Genomic DNA, 6,081 nt, shown 5'->3' on the forward strand with positions numbered 1-6,081 from the left:
ATGCCACAGTTTGGTGAAAGGTCCTTGTGAGTTTGCAAGGACGTAGTTGCATTTACATATAAAGGAAGCTAGCTGTTAATTTGAAATGACTAACTTAGCATCTTGGATCAACATGGATAGAAAATGTGTGATAGAAAAGGTGCAATTGTACAAAACTTGTACAAAAAAAGGAAGATACAGTCATGGGAAAAAGAAAGCGCACTCTCCTTAAATTCTACGTTTTTATTTATCAGGGCCTAAATAACAATCGTGTTCCTCAAAAATTTCTACATACAAACAAATAACCTCTGGTGGCAAAAAAAAATCCACAACAGATTTCAATATGTAGTCATTTCTTCCTAAAAGTAAACCAGCATTCAGAAACCAGGTGGGGAAAAAAGAAGTACACCCTATAATTCAGTAACACGTAGAACCACATTTAGGAGTTTCAGTCTTTCACAACGTGTTGGATAAATTTTGGCCCACTCTTTACAACATAGCTTAGGTGGATTGAAGTTTGAGGGAATTTGTTTATACACATGTCAAGCTGCTGGACAGATGGCCTCACATTTGTCTCAATAATATTCTGGTATAAAGTGGAGTTTATCATTGTCTCAATGACTGCAAGTTTCCCAGGTCCTTTGGCTCCAAAACAAGCCACAATCTTCACCGCTCCTCCCCCATGCTTGACAGTTGGTATGAGATGTTTGTGGTCATACACTATGTTTGGTTTTCGCCAGATGTGTCGCTGTGCATGATGAAAAAACATCTCCACCTTGGTATCATCAGTCCAAAGGATATAGTTCCAGAAAGTTCATGGATTGTTCAGATGCAATTTTGCAAACCTACGTCATGCTTCCATATTCTTTTTTAATTTTTTTGGAGAGAAGAGGTGTTTTCCTAGCCACCCTTCCAAAAAAGCTATAGTTATTCAGTTTTTTTAAAATTGTGCTATCATGACCATGAATATTTGACATGCTTACACAGGCCTGTAGGTAACATGATGTAGCTCTTGGGTTTTTCTTTATATCTCTGCGCTGTAAACAGTCTGACCTTGGACTGAATTTGCTTGTACACACTTCTGGGAAGATTGCCAACTGTTTTGAAGGCTGTCCATTTGTAAATAATCCTTCTTACTGTAGAATGGTTCATTTCAAATTGTTTGGAGATGGTATGACGATATAACCCTTCCCGGATTGATGAGCAGCAACAGTTGCTTCTCTGAGGTCATGGCTGATGTCCTTTGTTCGTGGCATGCTGTAGACACACACCTGAGTGCTCCAGAACACCAAACTACCAAACATTCTTGTATACAGTGAACACTTTTTGGTCATTAAATGCCTTTGGGCATTTCATTAGTAACACCAGACTGCTGTATTACTCTCTTAATGACTGTGGAAGTAGGAAGGGTGTACTTATTTTTTCCCTACCTTGTTTCTGAATGTGGGTTACTTTTCGTGAAAAAAATGACTACATATTGAAATCTGTTTTTTTTTTGTCATCACCTGAGGTTATTGTTTTTGCTTATAGAAGTTGGTGAGGACCAAACAAATATATTATTAATGCTCTGATAAATAAAAGCATAGAATTGAAGGAGGATGTACCCCCCCACCCCCCATCTGTATGTAGAACATGATAAAAACAACACAAACCAATGCATTAATCCGTGGCCTTAGCAATAGTACATTAAGCAACTGAGAAAATCCATCCATCCATCTTCTATACCGCTTATCTTTCCTTCAGGGTCACAGGGAAACCTGGAGCCCAATCCAGGAAGTACAGGGTGCCAATCCATCGCAAGGCACAATCGCACCACATTCATAGACTACAGACACTTTGGACATGCCAATCAGCCTACCATGCATGTCTTTGGACTGGGGGAGGAAACCAGAGTAAACCCCCGCAGCACGGGGAGAACATGCAAACTCCACACACACATGGCCACGGTGGGGATCGAACCCCCGGCCCTAGAGGTGTGAGGCAAACGTGCTAACCACTTTGGTCCAGAACGCTTGTTTGTGTTTGGATGTACCTCCTGTCAGTCATTTTGTAAACACTCCACTCTACAAGCTTCCGGAAAATGGGTGGGAATCGTTCAAATGTTGATCTGTTAGTGACCTAATCTTGGGTGGGGGGGCGGGGGACTAATCTTACCTAATGCACTGTTAAGTATGAAAAAGGGAATAAAAATCATACCTCATAAGTGTTATACTCTTCACAAGATTTTTGTTTGAATGATATTTCATTTAGCTTTGAAAGATAAACGGAACACATTCCTTCAGTAAATGTTGCCTTTATATCTTTGTGAATTGTGCAAGCCTCTCTAGTATCCTATTTCCTGTGAACACACAAGAGGATCTCAGAGTAGACAGAAAACCCCTGCCATTTCTGTACGACGCTGTATCACAGCAGCCATTACACCATGAATGAAACATACTATTGTAAGCTCATGAATAGTTAATAGTGTTTAGAATGTCACACTGTCAAGACAATTCACCGTGTGGCTCTCTGAAGACGTCTGCCCATGTGCGTATGTGTCTTGTTCATGTCTAACACACTCTTTGCTTTTGTTTGTTTTTATGAGCAGTTTCAATGAATAATAGATAAACCCTCTGTTTACAAGCAGAGTCTCTCGCTGTGATGAAATACAGTTCATTATTGTTCACTCATACATTAGTTCTTAGTAGAAATAAGACAGGGCAGAGCTAGCATTGCTAGACTGCTCAACTGCAAAGCATTTTAGAGTCATTGGTATAGGTTTTGTGATGCTACTATGATATACATGGGTGGCTGGTATAAATTGGCTAACAAGGCTAAGCCCTCCTGTCTTTCAAAGATAAAAAATACATCAATATAAGGTTTTATATAAGATTAATTGTAATATTTTTGATTTTTGTCAGACTAAGTGCAACAGCAACACCAGTGGTCATTAGAAAAATACACAGACTGGAATTAAGAAGCATTCGAAGGAAACATCGCATGAACCTGGTAGAGAATCACAGACATGAAACAGTTAAATACAAAAATAATTTAAAAAATTAATGCAGCTGCCTATTTGCCTTTAAGTGTGGGTGTAATAGTTTGTCAAGCTATTGAGAGATATTAGATTCTATCCCTCCCATTTAATATCGCAACCAGTCAACTATGGTAGAATTTGATTGGCCTCCATTGTCTTTCTGCAAAGAACAAGTGAGAGAGCATAAACAGGCAGTCAATATAATTTAACAGGCAAAAATACAGTAGTTGTTACAAATTCTGTGCTCCATTCTCCAATACAACCATTAATCCCTTCATACAAGTTATTACAATAATGCTTCTAGCACAGGAACATACAACAAACCACCGTTCTTCTTTCTGTAACTCAGTAACAGAAAAGGTCAACCTCGTGACCAAATGCAAAAATTTCCTCCATCCATATTCTGACAAATTCCAACTCGTGTACTAGGACAGGAAGGCCCACAAGGTAATGCTCAAGGTAACACAAGGACCAGATATGTTTTCTGGACATACTGCATGTCTGTTTGGTAATGTTTCTGGAGAACTGATGTATTACTTTGCACAGATGTAATTTCCGGATAAATTATATAGATAGGATTATCTTTCATGAAGTACCATTGTCATCAAACCAAACGCTCCATGATTAATCTGTACACTTCAATTGTTTCAAGCAAGGTCATTGCTTTTATTATAATCAGCATGTTGTAGGGTTTGTAGCCACTCAGAGTTGCACAAATTTATGGTAGGTTATACACCTATGACATGTACATACATATACCAGAGTAGTGCTGATTCAACAAGTCCTTTCAAATGTTATCTATATACAATTGTTGTGCATTTTATCTTGGTCAATACTCGGTGGGAATTAATAGAAAATGGCACTTCCAGGACTGTCTCCAATCTTAAGTGAAAAAAACTGTTCCCATGGGATGTGACACAATCTCTACAAACATTTAAATTCGGATGGGATATACAGACTGGTGAAAAATGAAAGAAAAAAATAATCAATGGCTCTGTTATGCTATGGGTCATTCTGCTATGCCATCATTTTTGTACACTTGTCCCATTTAAAGGAAGGGTTACTGAAAATCAGTGAAAATGTTATTCTGACTAATCACCTTTATCCTATGAGGAAACATTTCTATCCTGATGAGAGAGGTCTCTTCCAGGATGACCCCACCCCCAATCACAGGGCACAAGGGTTCACTGAATGGTATAAGTATGAAAATAAAGTAAATCATATGTTATGCCCTTCACAGTCATCAGATCTCAGTGAAACTCTTCTGGGAAGGCATTCCACTAGATTTTGGATTGTGGCTGTGGAAATTTGTGTCCATTCAGCTACAAAAGCATTAGTGAGGTCAGGCACTGATGTCAGATGAGGAGGCCTGGGGTGTATTCTGCGTTCCAATTGATCCCAAAAGTGTTCAGCTGGGTTGAGGTCAGGTTTCTGTGCAGGTCACTTGAGTTGTTCTACATCAATATTGGAAAACCATGTGCTTATGGAGCTCAATTTTGTGCACAGGGGCATTGTCATGAAGGAAATTGTAATACTACAGAATACAAAGGCATTCCATACAACTGTGTGCTTTCAACTTCGTGCCAACCGTTTGGGGAAGACCCACACACGGGTGTGATAGTCAGGTGTCCAAATACTTTTGGCCATACAGTATATATTGATGAATTTGATTGATGTTAAACAGGGTCAATTCAATTGATATATAGCATACAGTCATTGGCTGGATAAAAGAAAAGTTTTTTTTTCTTCCAGAAATCTAATTAAGTAATACTACAATAATATAAGTTCAATAATAATTATAAAATTTACCTCAGAATTGAGTAATGCCAACTTTGTTTCACAACAGACAGCAATCAAAAAATATCTGAACACGGCATTATTACTCACAAACAGTACGCCACAAGGACATTTGAGAAGTTGCTCTCATCACTATAGCAACCGCAACAGGCACTCTTACATGAATGTAGCTTTTTACACAAGCACTTTTAGGCTTCAAATTATTTTTCAGCCAGTGAGACAAGCCTGTTCTCCTCTTTTAGCAAAAAAAAATAAAAAATAAAGCAGATGATTGCTGTCCTAATGGATCACTCACTATACTTAAACCCCATAATGCTGGAGCACTCGCAAATGCTAAGGCACTTCCTTGCCACTCATCTCCCCCTTACACATTCATCCCACCTCTCTATGATGGACCACCCAATGATTATATGTCCCAAGAGCTGGTCTATAATGCTTGCTAATGCACTCATCTCTCCCTATTACATTTCTTCTGTATCTGTGATGGCCATTCTACTCATAGCAGCTAACTTTAAATTCACTTCGATTCCTGCCAATACAATCACAGCGCAATGTAATTAAGTATCCAAAAAATCCAATAGGAACAATAGGACACTTGATGTTGTATAACAATCCTGGATGAGATAGGAGAAATAACAAGAGAGACAGAGAGAGAGAGACAGAAGGAGGGTGGGTAGCAGGGCACTGAATGGTGTAGTGACTCATGTCTCTGTTAAACATAACCGCAACTATCACACAAGCCACAAGCCACAAGCCAGACACAGCTGAAACTCATTAAGCTCTTTGGCACTGATCAAATGAAAGCCTGGCATTTGTGCTTGGACATAAAGCCTTTACAAAGATTTCAAGCACTTGTCATAGTGCATTACTGACCGACACAGACAGCACAAGAGACATGATTAAATCTTCTCTCTAAAACTTCTCTTATTGCCTGGGGTTCTTCCACCATGTACACTCTAAAAATTGATTTTAGCTGTAAGTAGCTTTTACATATTAATATAATTTCCATGTTACCACAATAAATTAAGTTTATTTAATGAGTTTAACATAAACCTGCCATTAATTACCTTTTTGTTAAACTTACACATTTTACTTAAGTGGAAATTGCTCCCTTAACTTAAATACTTAAAATCTAATTTACCAACAAATATCACTGCTAAAGACAGTGCAAAACAATTTCGTGCAGTTGCAATGTAACCAATTCAAGTAGTTTTCCACAAAAAAGCACAAAAAACTCAAGCTGCATCGCAATTTAAAAAAAAAAAAAAAAGGGTGGTGAAACAATCACA

Source organism: Ictalurus punctatus, chromosome 9 (assembly GCF_001660625.3).
Source record: "Ictalurus punctatus breed USDA103 chromosome 9, Coco_2.0, whole genome shotgun sequence".
NCBI lineage: Eukaryota > Metazoa > Chordata > Actinopteri > Siluriformes > Ictaluridae > Ictalurus > Ictalurus punctatus.